This window comes from Artemia franciscana, chromosome 8, assembly GCF_032884065.1.
Source record: "Artemia franciscana chromosome 8, ASM3288406v1, whole genome shotgun sequence".
Taxonomy (NCBI): domain Eukaryota; kingdom Metazoa; phylum Arthropoda; class Branchiopoda; order Anostraca; family Artemiidae; genus Artemia; species Artemia franciscana.
The window spans coordinates 39,125,457-39,144,447 of record NC_088870.1 but is presented as its reverse complement, the minus strand read 5'-3'; the positions used below and the strand labels follow the sequence as shown (position 1 = coordinate 39,144,447).

Below are 18,991 nucleotides of genomic sequence, written 5' to 3'. Positions count from 1 at the left end.
AAAAATTAACATGAGTGGGGCTAACAACCCCCATGCCTTCTCAAGACCAGAACATAATATGTATTTTACTGAAAACAAAATACATTCAAAATGTTTTAAATTTGTTTTTACTTGTTTAAAATGTTTTTACTTGACATATGAAGGAGGAGCAAGTCCTCCCGCTTGCACTCCAATTGCAGCGCGAGTGACTGATGCCCTTTTTAAGAGTAACAAGAGATTGGAGAGCAAGCAGTCCTTCTCTCAAGCCCATTCATTTCCAAACGCATCCAGTCAAGACTTTGTTCAGTATAGTAGAACGGTTCAGTAACTATGTCTTTAGGGATATTAAGCATGTCAACTCCCAACAATTACGCAAATGGCCCATTATGCTTTAAAACTAAATGTTGCTTTAAAATAAATCAAAAGGCATTGTGTTTATGATTGCTGATAAGACACCTCAGCAATATATCGAGAACGACTGGGGGTATTAAGTTGAAACTTTTGTGGATACTATTATTACTACTTCTGCTCTTACAATTTAAATAAATAAAAATAGTGTAAGTGTATCCAGGTTGTCTTTGATAATCGTTGATAGAAAGCATAGATAGAATCTTGTGGAAATGGTGTTAAGTTATACTTTTATGTCAAATTAAGGCGCTATAATATTAAATTAAAAAATACTGTTTGTGTCAAAATTAAAACTTGTTGAAAAGTTTCTCCAACATACAAATAGCAACCCATAGTATGGATTCTTATAGAATAAAACTAAGAGGATATACAATATTATTTTTTCAATGAAAGAACTATGTCAATAAAAACTAACAGAAATTAGTTTAAAAAACTTTTCAACAAGACAAGTTTTTCAAAGAAAAGTAAAGAGCTCCACTAAGCCAAGAATGAGCAAAAATAAAATCAAATAATCTTCCAAGCGTAAAACTACCACAAATAGCCGAGTCAAACTCAAAACGAGCAAAATTAACATGAGTAGGCCCGATAACCCCTTTCCCTATTAACACCAGAAAACAATTTGCGCTTTACTGAAAACGAAATATGTTTGGAATGTTTTCGCCTTTCTTACTTTCATGAATGAAAAATTATCAAAGCCTCAATGATGGACTTTCAGTATAATTTAGTTAAACTGACAATCCACTTTTATTTGTTTTTTTGTTTTTTTCAGTAAAGCGCGAATTGTGTTCTGGTCTTGCGAAGGCTCAGGGGTTGTCATCAATAGGCACAGAAGGCACAGAGGAAAGCACAGGTTGTGAAAAGGTTGTATCAGCAATATCTCAGGATTGGGCTAGGGTATTAATTTAAAAATTTCATGGCATGTTAAGGAGGTATTTACCTAAAAAAATGCACTATGTGCATACAAGTACTAAAACTCGAATTACCACTACTACTGCTACTGCAACTACTACTACAACTATTCCTACTATTGCCACTACTACTATTACGACTACTACTACTTGTACAACGGATCTAAGGATATCCGGGTAAGACTTTCAGGAAATGTTTAGGAGGAGGTTGAACTAAATTGAAACAAAATATGTCAATACAGGCTATTAAAAGGGCGTAACAGCTAGATCCGGAAATTGTTTTTTCTTCTACATAAAAAAAAAACAAAAAAATAGAGCTTAGATTATTAAGTTGAAACTTTCGGTGCATGTTGAAGGGGGTGTTGAACCAACCAAAACGTAGCCTATTATATGCGCAGTACTACTTCTACTGCTACTACTAATACTTCTAGCAAATCTAATGGTATTAAGGAGAAATTTTAAAGATATGTTGAAGAGGAAGTAGAATTAAATTGAAACGCGCTATGTACATGATGTCTATCAAAAGGACTTATCAGCAGTATCTTAGAAACAGCTCAAAATACTAAGTTGAAACTAACAAGACATGATAAGGGGATCTGGACAACTCCCACTAGCACTAATGTTACTACCGTTATCACTAATATTACTCCCGATTCTCCTGCTATTACCTCTGCTCCTAAGACTATTACAATATTGCTAATGCTAAGGTATTAGCAAAACTTTCAGGGAATGTTGAGGCTGGTGTTCAAAACACACTGAATCAAAACACACTGTATACGTGTGGGTTGTCAAAGGGATGTATTGGCAATGTCCCGGCAACGGCTTAGAGTATTAGGCTGAAACTTTCAGGGCTTCAAATACTACTATTTTTTCTACTACTTCTATTAACTACTACTGCTGCTATTTTTGCTAAATCATATAGTTTAAGTACATCCAGGTTGTCACAATTGACCAGGCTGTCAAGATATTCAACTGGAATATCTTAGGGCTGGGATAGGGTATAGAGCAGAAACTGTCAAACAAAGTTTCAATCGCTTTAAAATCAAATCAGATGGCACTATGTGCATGCTGGTTGTTAACAAGACGTCTCGGCAATATCTCGACTATGACTACGGGAATAGAACGACTGAAAAACCTTCCGGGCTACTACTATTACTACTTTTATTGCTACTTTTGCTGCTATTACTGCTCTTGCTCAGAACTAAATCAAAAAAGGGTAAATGTATCCAGGTTGTCAAATTGGCGTAGGTAAAATGTCTTAGAAACAGAATAGGATATTAAGGAGGATTTGTATTCAGATTGTCAAATAGCGTATATTATTAAAAGTTTGGAAAAATTTTATCTAACAAACGAGTAGTAAGCCAAAACTTGAGTTCTTATAGAGAAAAATCAAAAAATAAAAAGTATTCTTTTCTTAACTAACAGGAACCAATTCTATAAAACTCCTCCACAAAAGAAATTTTTAGAAGAAAAGTAAGCCGAGCAACAATAACCAAATAACCTACAATAAACCAAAGATGAGCTGAAATAAACTCAAATAATTTTCAAGCATGATTTTCAACTCCCATAAATCACAATCAATATATAAATGAAACCTTAACTAAGAGAAATGGAGCTGACGCCACTCATGCTTTCTAAAGACCAGAGCATAAATTGCACTTTATTGAAAACAAAATATATTTTAAATATGTTTTCTCTTTTTTTAATTTAATAAATCCCAAATCATTAAGAATTCCAGGAATATAACATCAGCAAATATGTTAAATTGTCAATCAAAATTCATTTTGTTTGTTTGTTTTTTTCAGTAATCTTGGTTATGATGATGATTTTTTTTCGATATTATGAGGAATAAAAACACATAGCTCAAAATAAGAATTGTTTTCAGTAAAATGCAAATTATGTCCTGGTATTTAAAAGACACAGGTGGCGTCAGCCCCACTCCTCTTAGTTTCTGAGTTCGACTCGATTATCTATTGTAATTTTTGTTCCTTTGGAGTTTCATTTATTTAATTGTTGTGATTTATGGTAATTCTATACTTGAAAAATTATTTGACTGCATTTTTGCTCATCTTTGTTTTAATGTAGCGCATTACTTTTTTGATAAACTTTTTTTCTGGATTTTTTTTTTTTTTTTTTTTTTTTTTTTTTTTTTTTTTTTTTTTTTTTATTAATAAGGAGACATAGACGAGACTGTTAATAGTTTGTGAGTTAGAATTTCATGTAAAGAGTAGGTGGTTTAGGAAGAAAATAGTAGGCCCTCACGCTGGGATTTTTTGGCAGGGGAGACGGGGGGGGGTGCATAATGAAAAAAAACTAATCTGATTTCATAATTTAATAATAATTACCCAGTAATTTGGGAAAATTTGTTATTTCGGTGGGAATGGAAGGGTCAGGCCCCGAGGTCATCTTCCACGTATTTCTCTGCATGACAACCCCCCTCTTTATAGGAGTCCCTGTTATTTTTAAAGATTGTAGCTTCAGTCTATTGGTTCATTAAAAACACCTTTTTTTATTTAGCAATGCACATTTGTCTTATTCCCCTTTAAAGTATTTTGTCTTTAGATCCAATGCGCAATCTTAAACGACTATTGATTGACTTTTTTCGTATTTTCGTCCTGTTTCTCTTTGACTTCATCTTGACAGTATATATGTTGCCCAGGTTCATTGTCCTCTTCCTGGGCTTCAATAATTAAAAGGTAAGCTAGTTCATTGTTTAATGCTCTTCGCTTTTAATAAATAATAAGTTAGACGATATTGTCTCAGTAAATTACATTTAAAATGTTCAAAAATTCCAAAAAGAATCCACTTTGTATGTACAGACACGGGTCAGTTATCGTTACGGTAACTCTTTTCATTTTTAGTCTTGTTGGGGTTCAGCACTGCCACAACCGAAAAGATTGTAAACTAGGGTGAGAGGGGTATGTGCATAAACCCGATCCTAAATTTGGGAATTTACCGGTAAATGTGCACATTCTGAGCAAAATTGATAGGTGTTAAAGTACCTTGGACCCGCTTGTGCAAGCAAACGAGCCATTGGGCCCATGCTCCTTCCCTAAGAACTTATTACTTTAATAACTTATTTCGTGATTTCCGGTAATATATATACCCTCCGGCCTCTGTGGATGTAATGGGCCTTCGTCTCTTCTCTCTAATTGATGAATATGGTGACTGTATTCAATTCTGTCTTGCACTAGGTGTAGAAGTTGGGGGAGGGTCTGGCCATTGAAGTTGTCGCACAATCTCTTGCGAGGTCGGCCTCGAGGTCGTGTCCCATATACCCGTCCACCAAATGTGATTTTTGGAAGTTCAGTTGATGCCATTGGTTGGGTATCACCAAGCCAATGGAGTTACTGACTTTTGATTCGGTCTATGATAGGGCGTGATCAGTGGAGGAGTTTGCGGAGGTCTTCATTGGATGTTCGGTCGATGTAGGGGATCCCTGCTATGTGACAGATCCCTGCTATCCCCCAGGGAAGCATTATTTTGATCGTAGACTTCCCTGATTCTCACAGATTTCTGTGTAGTTGCCACTTTCAAATAAAATAAATTTTGGTTTACTCCCTTGGTTTAAAATTAGTTAAACATTTAATTCACGCCTAATAATCACCAAAATAAAATCGAAAAACGAAAAATCAATTTTTTACGATGAACGGGGGACTTTTTATAACGTCAAGATAACCCAGTTATTCCTTGTCGTATTGCATATAGCGATATACCGCGCCCATTCGCATAAATTGGCTGGAGTCACGGCCCCAAAACCTCCCAAGAGAATGGCCAGAAACTAGAAAAAATGGCAAGAAATGATAGAAAAGCTATGGTCCTATTGCATTCGTGTTTTAAAAGATAGATTATTGAACATAAATCGGTACGTATGTGTTATCTTTGACTAATCCTAATAAAATATCACAAACTATGATGAAAATATAATATTTTAGAAACAATTTTGGGCTATATATTTTCAGATTAGGGGGGGGGAAGTGAAGCGGCTCTGCATACAAAATACGTTAGGTACAATTATTCTGTAAATTATGAAGTAAGAATTGTTCTCCAACTTCACACCGTCCAAACACTCCCCCCCCCCCTTAATGTGCAAATATTTAGCCCAAAGAATATATTCCCCATCTATTCTGTCACTTGTCTTTGTTTGTGTGACGCCAAGCTGAAATAAACTAGCGGAGAAACCGGTTCCACAGCACATCAAAGGATGAAGAACTTAACATAGGCGCTATAACATATAAGTACCGATAAATCTTGCAATTATTACCCTGGACATGGATTCGCCTCTCTAATATTTATCTGTTTCGTTTTATTTCGTCACCTAAAGGAAAAAAAACTACCCTAGTTCTTTCAAGATGTATCATATCTGGCAATCATGTTTACCTGAAACTCATGACGCAAGAGTGCTTCTAATGCCTCACAGCGCAAAATACCTGATTGACAACAACCAACAACTTACCTTAATTATGTATAAATACGGTATTATACACATACACATTTGGCATGGGGTCTCGACTTAGTATCTAGCATATATATATATATATATATATATATATATATATATATATATATATATATATATACATATATATATATATATATATATATATATATATATATATATATATATATATATATATATATATATATATATATATATATATATATATATACTACAATAATATATATTATATTTTTTAAGTAAACCAAAGAGAAAGAAAAACAAAATTCTTCAAGCTTATAAAAAAAAACATACAATAAAAATTCAAATACAAAATAAACTAACAAATAGTATAAGCGTCAAAGGGAAAGGGGCAGCTGCCCCCCCCCCCTAGAACTTCAAATTTACACTTACAAATTTACAAATTCAAATTAACGAGAACTTTTCGTCTGTTTGAATTTTTCTGTTACATGTTCACCGGTAGATGGTTGAAAAAGCTGAAAATAAACAGAAATTTCCAAATATCGTTTCCAATATCGTATTTACGTTTCGATGTTCAATATTGATTTTTGGTCCTATATATAGATTAAACAAAAAAAAACAAGTTGTTTTAACTGCAAGTAAGGAGCGACATTAAAACTTAAAACGAACAGAAATTATTCCGTGTATGAAAGGGGTTGTCCCCTCCTCAAAGCCTCACTCTTTACGTTAAAGTTTGACTCTTTCTCACAACACTACTTTTTAAAACAATAAAAAAAATTTAGCGCAAAGAGCGAGGCGTTAAGGAGGGGACAACCCCTTTCATATACGGAATAATATCTGCTCGTTTTAAGTCTTAATGTCGCTCCTTACTTGCAGTTAAAAAAACTTGTTGTTTTATTTAATTTCCGAACATTTTTGAATTAATGTAGTTTCGATTTTTGCTCCGCACATGAATAAGTAAACGAACTTTAAATACTTTTTTTCGGCTAAATGGTTTTCTTATAGTTTTGATCGGACGATTTTGATAAAAATCGTTCGGTGATCCAATCGGGGGTGGGGTGATCCAATTTTTGGTTACTTAAAAAGGCAACTGGAACTCCTTTTTTTACGAACGTTTTTATTAGTAATAAATATAAGTAACTTACCAAATAACTTATGTAACGAACTTCTATATTTTTCTATTTTATTACGTATTTGAGAGGGTTCGTCCTCTCGTCAATACTCGCTCTTTATACTAAAACTTGAATTTTGTCTCAGTTCGTTAAGAATGACCCCTGAATCACAGAGGCCGTAGAATAAATAGTTGAAATTACTAAAAATACTTTAGCACAAAGAGCGAGGTATTGTGGAGGAGACAAATCCCCTTATATATGTAATAACTTCTGTTCGTTTTAGGTTTTAATGCTGCTCCTTACTTCCAGCTGAAAAAACTTTTTTTTATTTATTTTCTCACTGTTTTGTTTTAAATAATGCTAGAAAATCCTAGGGCCCCTTCATGGAAATTCTCTTCCCTCATGATAAATTCCTCTATGGATAGATCCTCCCATGTAACAACCCCTCCCCCCTCAAAGTGAAAAAGTCCCCCTGAAAACGTTTTTACACTTGCCAATAACCGTTACTATATGTAAGCAATGGTCAAAGTATGTAACTTGCAGCCCCTCCCCCGTGGACTGTGGGGGATTAAGTCGTCCCAAAAGACATAACTATTAGTTGTTTCGACTATGCTGAACAAAATGGCTATCTCAAAATTTTGATTCGGTGACTCTGGGGAAAAAATTAGCGTGGAAGTGGCCTAGGTCCCCTCCAATGTTTTATGTCACTTGAAAAGGGCACTAGAACTTTTAATGTCCGTTGAAATGAGCCCTCTCGTGACATTCTAGGACCACTGAGTCGATACGATCACCCCTGGAAAAAAAAACAAAATAACAAAAAAAAAACAAATGAACACGCATCTGTGATCTGTCTTCTGGCAAAAAATACAAAATTCCACATTTTTGCAGATAGGAGCTTTGATAGTAGGATTCTCTGAAAGGCTGAATCTGATGGTGTGATTTTCGTTAAGATTCTATGACTTTTAGGGGGTATTTCCCCCTATTTTCTAAAATAAGGCAAATTTTCTCAGGCTCGTAACTTTTGATGTGTAAGATTAAACTTATAAAACTTATATATTTGAAATCAGCATAAAAATTAGATTCTTTTGATGTAACTATTGGTATCAAAATTCCATTTTTTGAGTTTCGATAACTATTGAGGTAGGTCGCTCCTTACTACAGTTCGTTACCACGAATTGTTTGATACATCAATTTTGATATTTAACATCGGCCAACTTTAAACTTTTGAATTGAATTCTTAGAACAAGAAGCTGTTATCTAACCTTAATGTGATTTGTGTCAAATCCCTTTTATGGTGTTTATGCTTTCTGTAAATTGGAAGTAGAATAATGGGGTTCATTGTATTACAGTATTGCAAGAAGATAATAAGAGTCAAGGCCGTACCCAAGGGGGGATTAGGGGGGTTTGAACTTTGAAATGTTTGACTCATAAAAACGTTACAAAAACGGATATAAACAAATCTTCTATGCATTTTTAGTTTTTTTTGTGTAACCCCCCCCCCCTCTGAAAAAATCCCTGTGTAAAACACCCCCAAAAATCCTGGATACGGCCCTGATAAGAGTAGAGTAATCCAAGAACATTAACGCTGAATCTAATTGATAATTTATGAGTTTTGGTGACTATTGATGAATATAGATTTCATATAGCTGTCGATGTGAGGCTTTGTGAACCGCCGATATGACTTCAGCTGCCCTCCCCCTTCCATCACAGAATCGGCTGCTTCTCCCTTGACAAGATGCTGCCTACGCCCACGATAAATATATATTTAAGAATGAAAAGAAATATAATCTTTAGCAAGCTGGTTTTAAATCCAGTATGTATACTGAACAGGATATAGTCACGCGGAATCACGTGACACCAATCCTCACTAGACCAATATCTAACTTATAAATAGCGGTGGCTGAGTTGATTGTCAGCAGGACCTAAAGCTTGTTCAAAGGAAAATAATGTAGCCTTTATCTGATCGTCACTTACATAAGGGTGCCAGTCAGGAGGGGGCTGGAGAAATCGCCCCCTTATATTTTTTTGCCACTCCTAGATTTGGAAAGATTTTCATTGTCAGTGAAAAAAAAAAAAAAAAAAACAGCAAAAGATTGGTATTTTCAATGACAAAATCGAAAAACAACAAAATTCTCCCTTGAATTTGAAAAATATAGTTATATATATTCATTTGAAAATTGAAAAAAAAAATTTCTATCCCCCCCTATGCTTTTCCAGAATTGGAACCCAAACCTCTACGTTTTTATTTGGTTGTAAAAGCGAGTTTTTCGACAATGCATAACATAATTAATTCTGAAAAATGAGGTATTTTTAACTTACGAACGGGTGATCGCATCTCAATGAAATTTGATATTTAGAAGGATATCGTGTCTCAAAGCTCTTATTTTAAATCCCGACCGGATCTGGTGACATTGGGGGGAGTTTGGGGAGACCTAAAATCATGGAAAACGCTTAGATTGGAGGGATCGGGATGAAACTTAGTGGGAAAAATAAGCAGAAGTCTTAGATACGTGATTTAAATAATTGGAACGGATCTGCTCTATTGGGGGGGAGGGTTAATTCTGAAAATTTGAAAAAATGACGTATTTTTAACTTACGAAGGAGTGATCGGATCTTCATGAAACCTCATATCTAGAAGGACCTCGTAACTCAGATCTCTTATTATAAGTCTCAACCGGATCCAGAGTCATTGGGGGGGGGGGGGCAGTTGGGGGACCGCAAATCTTAAAAAATACTTAAAGCGGAGAGATCAGGATGAAACTGGATGGGAAGAATAAAAACATGTCTAAGATACGTGACTGACATAGCCGGACCGGATCTGCTCTCTTTGGTGGAGTTGGGGGGGGGGGAATTCGGAAAATGAGGCATTTGTAACTTACGAACGGGTAACCAGATCTTAATGAAATTTGATATTTAGAAGGATCTTGTGCTTTAAAGCTCTAATTTTAAATTCCAACCAGATCCTGTGACATTAGGGGGAGTTGAATAGGGAAATCGGAATTCTCGGAAAACGTGAAAATTGGGGTATTTTTATCTTACCAATAGGTGATCGGATCTTAGTGAAACTTGATATATATATATATATATATATATATATATATATATATATATATATATATATATATATATATATATATATATATATATATATATATAGGGGGTTGGAGGAGGGAAACAGAAATCTTGGAAAACGCTTAGAGTGGAGAGATCAGGATGAAACTTGATGAGAAGAATAAGCATAAGTTCTAGATACGTGATTGACATAATTGTAACGGATCCGTTCTCTTTGGAGGAGCTGGGGGGTATTAATTTGGAAAAAGTAGAAAAATTGAGGTATTTTTAACTTAAGAACGGGTGACCGGACCTTAATGAAATTTTTTATTTAGAAGAAATTCATGTCTCAGAGCTCTTATTTCAAATCCCGACCAGATCTGTTGACACTGGGGGGAGTTGGAGGGGGAAATCTTTGAAAACACTTGGAGTATAGGAATCGGGATGAAGATTGGTGGATAGAATAAGCAAATGTCCTTGATAGGTGATTGACGTAACCGTACTGGATTCGCTGTCTTTGGAGGAGTTGTGGGGAGGGGTTCAGTGATTTGGCGAGTTTGGTGCTTCCGGACGTGCTAGGACGATGAAAATTGTTAGGCGTGTCAGGGAGCTGCACAAATTGACTTGATAAAGTCCTTCTCCCAGATTCGACCATCTGGGGGGCTAAAGGGAGAGGAAAAATTAGAAAAAATTAGGTATTTATAACTTACGAGTGGGTGATCGGATCTTAATGAATTTTGATATTTAGAAGGACGTCGTGACTCAGATCTCTTATTTTAAATCCCGACCGGCATTAAGCCTCTGATTTTCCTTTTAAATCAATCTATTGATTCTTAGAATTTTATCAGAGCTCATACCATATGAGCTCTTAGCTCTTCTTACATCCGTCACAAGTGCCATATGAGCTCTTAGCTCTTAGGCCTATTCTAGTTTTACTATGTATGAAAAAGTTGATGAAATGGCTCACTTGTTTTTTGGGGGGGACTAAAATACAGAATAATCCCGTCTCTAAAGATTTTTTCGACGTTTTATCCTTGAGCGTAGCTAGGGATGGATCCTAGGGGAGCAAATAATGAAGGATAAGGGTAGGGCAAAAATACCAATCCCATTTAAATCGCAGCCAACATTGCATTGGGTGGCATCACTTGGGTGGGGGGGGGTTGTATGTCCTACTAGAATTTGTTTGCCCTCCTTAGATTTTGAAAATGACATGTCACGGATTTTCATCGAAAAAATAATAAGGTCCCCTCTAGATTTTGAAAAACAAATTTGCCCTCCCCCCTAAATTTTTCCTAATTGAAGCCTCCACTTTGTAATCATTGCAAGGTTTTTTTTTACGGAGGAGACAGTGATTTTTTCTGAAAGGACACTTCCGCCCTCCCCGTCTTCCATCACTGCCTCGTAGCTAACCTATAAATTTTCCATTGTGTTCAATCTAAAGTTTGCAAACCATTTATAACATACTTTTCCATCCGACACTTAGTTCGAAACACTGTTGCTTTTATCTGTAATACACATCTAACCCAGTTACTTACAACAGCTTTTGCTATTAGTGTCATAAATGTAACTATGGGGTTGAATGACCCTATTGAGCACTTCCTCGGTTCGTGTTTGCTTGTTTCACTTGCTAATACTCATTATTTACTTGCGAAGATATATGCAACATTAAGTACGAAATAGGAATTAGAATGAAAATTTTGCATGGTTAACAATTATCCTTGACATGCGGAAAGACAAGTTATACTGCTATGGCTGAACTAGGGTTTAATCGTAATAACTTCTTTGGCCCATATGTTTTAGCTCTCAAAGGGAAGGGCAAGGGAGGCCTTCCCCTCTTGAAATATCCAATTACAGTTCTGTCTGTAGTGTCTTGTGTTTGTTCATATAAACTGACTTTTTTTCTCTCTTTTTTTGGGCTCGCCTACAGTATGTCAGGATACCCAAATAAATGGTACTTGTGTATTATTCAGATCACACTTAATAAATGAAGTTATGTTCTTTCGTGAAACAAACTACGATGCAGGTACATTTTAATTAAATATTTTTATATAGAGGCGGTTAGGTTAGGTTAAGTTAGGTATTTGATATAATGCACCACACACCCCCCTAATGTGCAAATATATGCCCTAACTTTTTATAAAGCTAATGAAATAAAACAAAATGTGGTGAAAATATAATACTTTATTAGGAAATTTGTATTTGGTTCTTGAGTTTGGAAAAATATAATTGCCTTTTTTTCAGTCTTTGGCAAATCCCGAATCTCCATTTCAAAATCCATGTTCAGACACTATCTTCTGTCAATATGCGTAGAAAACTAAATTGAGTTTTGTCTTTGTGGCCATGAAACCGGATTTTCTCAGCAAAATTTCTGAGTGTGTTCTGAATTGAATCAATTGAATAATGAACAAGTACCAAATCGTAGTTTGTTTCACGAAAGAGCCTAACATCACTTATTGAGTGTGTTCTGAATAATACACAAGTACCAAATAAATTACTGCGGACGTCATTCCTAGGGGACTACACACGCGATATAATGATCAGAAAGTGGTGGCTGACAAGACCACGGCCGTAAAGACAATGTGCTACCTCTGAAGAAAACAAGTGATTTGGTGTTATTAATCAGTCCTCTCATTCAGAGGTTTCTTCTCTTCTTTTCAAATTGATAAACAAACACACAGACACACGTCTCACTCGGATTACCCAAATCGGATTAAAACCTCAGATTAAAAGGTGAACGCTTCGTGGAAAAGTCTTGAAATTAAGAAATTTGTTTGATGCAGCACATCCAACCCAGAGGGTATCCTCAAAATGGGTATCCTATCAAATTTATCTATTTTATCCAGGTCTCTTGAAATTTTTACAACCACAAAATATACTGTAAGGATAAGGTCACTTGGAAATATATTAGTTTTTTCACGAATTTTACATAATAATACATAATTATAATTCAATCATTTATGAATTAAAAAAAAAAAAAAAAAAAAAAAAAAATTCCGTGGATTGTCAGCTTATTATACATATATTGATATTTATTCCTTAAAGTTTTAATAATTTTTCATTTATTCAAGTCAAGAAATTGAAAACATTTAAAACATTCTTTTTTCAGTAAAGTGCAGTGTGCTAATCATGTTCTAGCCTTGTGAAGGCATATTTGTTGTCAGCCCTACTCATCTTAATTTTTGCTCGTTTTGAGTTTTACTCGGTTGTTTATTGTAATTTCTGTTCGTTTTGGGTTTCATTTATTTATTGATGGCGGTTTATGAGTGTTTTATCCCTGGAAGATTATTTCACTTCATTTCTGCTCATTTTTGGTTTTATAGAGCTCTTTATTTTTCTTTGAAAAACTTGTTTTGTGTAAAAATTTTTAAATAATTTAGATAAACGGATTGATCAGTGGTATATCTGAATTGGCCAGTGGTAAATGAATTTTAACATAAAAAAATTGGCAAAAAAGATCCCACCCTAGAGCATTAGGTGGGCACACATGTTAAACGTTGACTGGCAAGAGTACTACCTTAAGCCTCCTAGAAATAATGGTCTGCAGAAAAATAAACCTCCTGCGATGTCAAAAATAAACCTTTATCAAGAATTACAAATTTTTTCTAGGGTCTGAAAACTCGTTTTCTGAAAACAGGTTTTTTTTATGGAAAATTAGTGTCCTCTTTAGTACAAAACTTACCTTGCCTCCAACTGGGTCTAACTTTAACTTTCTCGTCTGTGGGAGGAGGGTTGCTTTGCTGTGATCCAAGGGTTTTTGTGTCTTTTTTAGAAGTAATGTATTGCAAATTTATAATTTGTAAGGTTCGCTTCTTTGCAGCCAATACACCAAAACTTATTGTTTCCAACCAAGAGACGAAGCTTCACTCGGTGAAAATTTCAGTTTATCTTTCGGAAAATAATTTTAGTATCATTTTATTATATTTGCTGTGGAAAGTAAAATCATTAAAATATTGGACGCATGGGTATTTGCGACTCCATTCACGTGAAAAATACTTTGCCAAATTATTTTTTAATGTCGTGACATATCTAGATGGTCCCATTATACAAATCATTATCGTAATTTTGCTGCCGCAACGCGTAGCGTTTAAGCGAAGCAAAGAAGGATCCAAGACTCACTTCATAGCTGAAGCTCAGAATAAACTAATTTGTCAACCAACAAAACCGTTTCGATACTCCTGCGACTTATTCTCCAGACTTATAGCCAGTACCATTAACAAGAAAAAAACCTACAGATACAAAAAAAAACTTACAGGTCGTTCAATGTTATAAGATTCTGTGCCGATGCCAAAAAAAGAATATCAATTGCATGTATTCTGCATAAAACGTTTATATTTAAAATCACAGGGTGTTCATTTAGCGGGAAAGACGTACCCCCTGAAGTGTTACTGTTTTCTTAAACTTTTTTCAAAATTTATTAGGAAATATCTACTACTTTCAAAACTGTTGCAGAGTTTTTGTTTTTGCGAAATTTATATGAAAGTGCAAGAATAAAAAATTTATAACCGGGTTGTTGGCCATAGTCCATTGTTAAAATATATACAAATATTTTTGAAATTACCGTTTTTTTGCTCTTCATGGAATTTAATGTTTTTCATACTTTATCTTTTTAAAGATATTTGACTTTTCAAAGATTTTTTTATACTTTGTCTTTTCAAAGGTATTTGACTATTAAAGCAAATTTAATTTCTAACAACGATTTCTACAAAGCTTCAAACTTTGGGTTTTTCTTTTTGAAGGTTTTTGAGTATAAGTCAGTATAAGTAATCAGATTAACGACGCTTCTTGACTACTAAGGTCCCTGTGTCGGCCCTGTAGTGCATTGCTGAATCATGATTCGATTTCTGGGTCTTGTATTACCAAGCTAAGGTCAAAGCCACTGCGCCACCACAAGACAAGGTTTTTGAGCTGTTGTAATACCCTACTACTTTCAAAACTATTGCGGTTTTGTTTTTGCGAAATTTATATGAAAATGCAAGAATAAAAAAATATAAACGGGTTGTTAGCCATAGTTTCTTGTTAAAATATATACAAATATTTTCGCAATTAGCATTTTTTGCTCTTTAAGGAATTAATGTTTTTTCATATTGTATCCGTTCAAAGATATTTGACTATTAAAGCCAATCGAATTTATAACGACGATTTCTACTAAGCTTCAAACTTCGGGTTTTCTTTTTTAAGGTTTTTGAGGCGTTGTAATCCCTTGTCAAAATAGAGAACCACCATTTGTCACAATTATAAATTTTGTTTTTTGGGCCTTCCTACTGACATTATAAAACTGGTTGCGTTCAAACCTAAAAGCTTAATCAGGTAGCGAGTTCATTTTATCTAAACAAAAAAAAATTAATATGAACTAAATGTTTGAATTAAAACATTAAAACTATTGCTCAGGCACCGTAAATGTTTTTCAGTTTACATAATAGCTTTAGCGATTTTGAACTAAACTTAAAAAATTTTTCAACTTTTGTTTTTCATGTCTTAAAAAGACATTGCTTATGCTTATCAGAAAAGAAATTCGGTAATGATGTTTTTCTAACAATAATTTCTACTAAGGTTCCATATATATATATATATATATATATATATATATATATATATATATATATATATATATATATATATATATATATATATATATATATATATATATATATATATATATATATATATATATATATATATATATATATATATATATATATATGTATATATATAGTATGGAGTAGAATACTTTAGTAGTAGGATTGTGAAACAAACAAATACACAAGCTCCAGATCACGGAAAGATTTGTTGAAAGTGTATAAAGGAAAAAAAACCACACACACAAGACGTTTGTTTTGAAAGGTTTGTTGATAAACGCCCCACTCTTTACGCTAAAGTTTGACTCTTTCTCTTAACTCTATTTTTAAAACAGCAAAAAGCTTTAGCGTAAAGAGTGGGGCGTTGATGAGGAAGCAGCCCCTTTCATATACAAAGTAATTTCTGTTCGTTTTAAGTTTTAATGTCGCTCCTTACTTTCCGTTAAAAAAACTTGTTTTTTTTATTTAATTGCTGAACCTTTTTGAATCAATGCATGTTTTGATTTTGGCTTCCGCAGATGAATAATTAAAACGAAATTTGCATATTTTTTTTTGGGGGGGGGGGGGCTAAATGGCTTTCTCATAGTTTTGATCGAATAATTTTGAGAAAAAAGGAGCGGTGGAGGAGGCCTAGTTGCCCTCCGTTTTTTGGTTACTTAAAAAGGCAACTAGAACTTTAAATTTTTTACGAATGTTTTTATTAGTAAAAGATATACGTAACTTACAAAATAGCTTACGTAACGAACTTCTGTATTCTCATGTTTTTATTACGTATATGAGGGGGTTCACCCCCTCGTCAGTACCTCGCTCTTTACACTAAAGCTTAAATTTTGTCCCAATTTCTTAAGAATGACCCCTGAATCACAAAAGCCGTAGAATAAATAGTTGAAATTACTAAAAATACTTTAGCGTAAAGAGCGAGGTATTAGGAGGAGGTGAGCCCATCATATGCGTAATAATTTCTGTTCGTTTTAAGTTTTAATGCTTCTCCTTACTTTCAGTTGAAAAAACTTTTTCATATTTATTTTTTCATTGTTTCTTTAATAATACTAGAAAATCCTGCGCTCCCTTCATGAAAATTTTCTTCCCCCATGACAAATTCCTCCAAGGAAAGTTCCCAAGCATATCCCCTTCTTCTCACCCCCAACCTAAAAATCCCCCTGAAAACGTATGTACACTTCCAAATAACCATTGCTATATGTAAGCACTGTTCAAAGTTTGTAACTTGTAGCCCCTCCCACGGGGACTGTGGAGGAGTAAGTCGCCCTCAAAGACATAGTTGTAAGTTTTTTGACTACGCTGAAGAAAATGGCTATCTCAGAATTTTGATCCGGTGATTTTGGGAAAATAATTAGCGTGGGAGGGGGTCTAGTGCCCTCCAATTTTTAGGTCACCTAAAAAGGGCTCTAGAACTTTTATTTCCGTTAGAATGAGCCCTCTCGCAAGATTCTAGGACCACTGGGTCGATACGATCACCCCTGGAAAAAAGAACAAAAAACAAACAAACAAATAAACACGCACCCGTGATCTGCCTTCTGGCAAAATACATAGAACCTAGACATAGGAAATAGACATAGACATAGACATAGTTAGACATTAAAACGAAATTTGCATATCAATTTTTTTTGGCTTCTTGACTTTCTCATAGTCTTAATCGGAAGATTTTGAGAAAAAAGGAGAGAGGGAGGAGGCCTAGTTGCCCTCCAATTTTTTGATTACTTAAAAAGGCAACTAGAACTTTTAATTTTTTACGAACGTTTTCGTTAGTAAAAATTATATGTAACTTACGAATTAACTTACGTAACGAACTTCTATATTCGTATGTTTTTCTTGCGTATATTAAGGGGTTCACCCCTCTTCGATACCTCGCTCTGTACACTAAAGCTTAAATTGTGTCCCAATTCCTCAAGAATGACCTCTGAATCACGAAGGCCGTAGAATAAATAGTTAAAATTACTAAAAACACTTTAGCGTAAAGAGTGAGGTATTACGAGCAGGTAAACCTCATATGCGTAATAATTTCTGTTCGTTTCAAGTTTTGATGCAGCTCCTTACTTTCAGAAGAAAAAAATTTTCACATTTATTTTTTCATTGTTTTTTTTTCAAATAACGCTAGAAAATCTTGAGCCGCCTTCATTGAAATTCTGTTCCCCCATGAGAAATTCCTCCGTGGAAATATCCTACCACATAGCCCCCCCTCAAATCTCTCACCTAAACCCAAAAAATCCCCCTGAAAACGTCTGTGCACTTCCAAGGAACTATTACTATATATAAACACAGGTCAAAGTTTGTAACTTGCAGCCACTCCCACGGGGATTGCGGGGGAGTAATTCGTCCCCAAGGACATAGTTATTAAGTTATTTGACTACGGTGAACAAAATAGCTATCTCAGAATTTTGATTCAGTGACTTTGGGGAAAAAATAAGCGCGGGAGGGAGCATAGGGGCCCCCCAATTTTTTGGTAATTTAAAAAGGGCACTAGAACTTTTAATTTCCATTAAAATGAGCCCTCTCGAGACATTCTAGGACCACTGAGTCGATACGATCACCCCTGGGGAAAAAAAAACAAACAAAAAAAAAACAAAACAAATAAACATGCATCCGTGATTTGTCTTCTGGCAATAAATGCGAAATTCCACATTTTTGCAGATCGGAGCTTGAAACTTCTACATTCTGGTTCTCTGATACGGTGAATCTGATGGTGTGATTTTCGTTAATATTGTATGACTTTTAGGGGGTGTTTCCTCCTATTTTCGAAAATGAGGCAAATTTTTTCAGGCTCGTAACTTTTGCTGGGTAAAACTAATCTTGATGATATGTATTTAAAATCAGCATTAAAATGCGATTCTTTTGATGTAACTATTCGTATCAAAATTCCATTTTTTAGAGTTTCGGTTACTATTTAGCCGGGTCGCTCCTTACTACAGTTCGTTACCATGAACTGTTTGATGACTGTACTTTTGATACTCTCCTCTACCCCTCCCCTCCCAATTTAAATAAATTATGTAAATTGGGCTCCATCTCGGTAATACCCTCCCTAAAGACATTTTATTGCAATTATTAAAAACTCAATAAATTAGCTAGCGGGTTTCTGGCGAGCCGAAAGTCTTTCCGAACACCTTATTTAGAAACACTGCTGATCTGGCTGATCGCCTAAACGGTTACCAAGGCTACTGTCATCCTTAGCTACTAACAACGGAAAACTGCCTAGAGACATGCCAGTTGTAAATTTGCTCCAGTGTAGGAAGGGTGTTGTTACTGAAGGTGATTATTGATGATCCATTTAATATAAATAATAGTTGGGCAGAAATCAGACTGGAAGAAAAGAAATATACCATTCGATTCTACTTTCAATAGTCTTTCCATGTTTAATTGAGAGAAGTCATTGTTATATTTGTAAAGATCATAAAAAAGGGATCGAGCGGTACATTTGCTTTATTCATAAGTCATTAATACGAACAGCGAAATATTTACAAGCGATTATTATATTTAGAAATAAAAGGTAAAATTCTAGTTAATTGACTTCTTGCTATCTCA

The 18,991-nt window shown here is 34.6% G+C and overlaps 1 protein-coding gene across 3 annotated transcripts in view; it reads left to right on the top strand.

Annotated features, from left to right (window-relative positions):
• The first annotated feature begins 3,941 nt into the window (after positions 1 to 3,941).
• The window catches only part of LOC136030402 (sodium/potassium-transporting ATPase subunit alpha-B), a 115,477-nt gene continuing 100,427 nt past the window's right edge, over positions 3,942 to 18,991 (top strand). Inside the window, exon 1 of one of the 3 annotated variants that reach the window (XM_065709355.1) lies at positions 3,942 to 3,991. The gene's annotated coding sequence lies outside the window, so the exon portion shown is untranslated. Of the gene's footprint in view, positions 3,992 to 18,632; positions 18,719 to 18,991 lie in introns of those variants that run through there. The other 2 variants (XM_065709348.1, XM_065709350.1) reach the window with 2 other exon arrangements.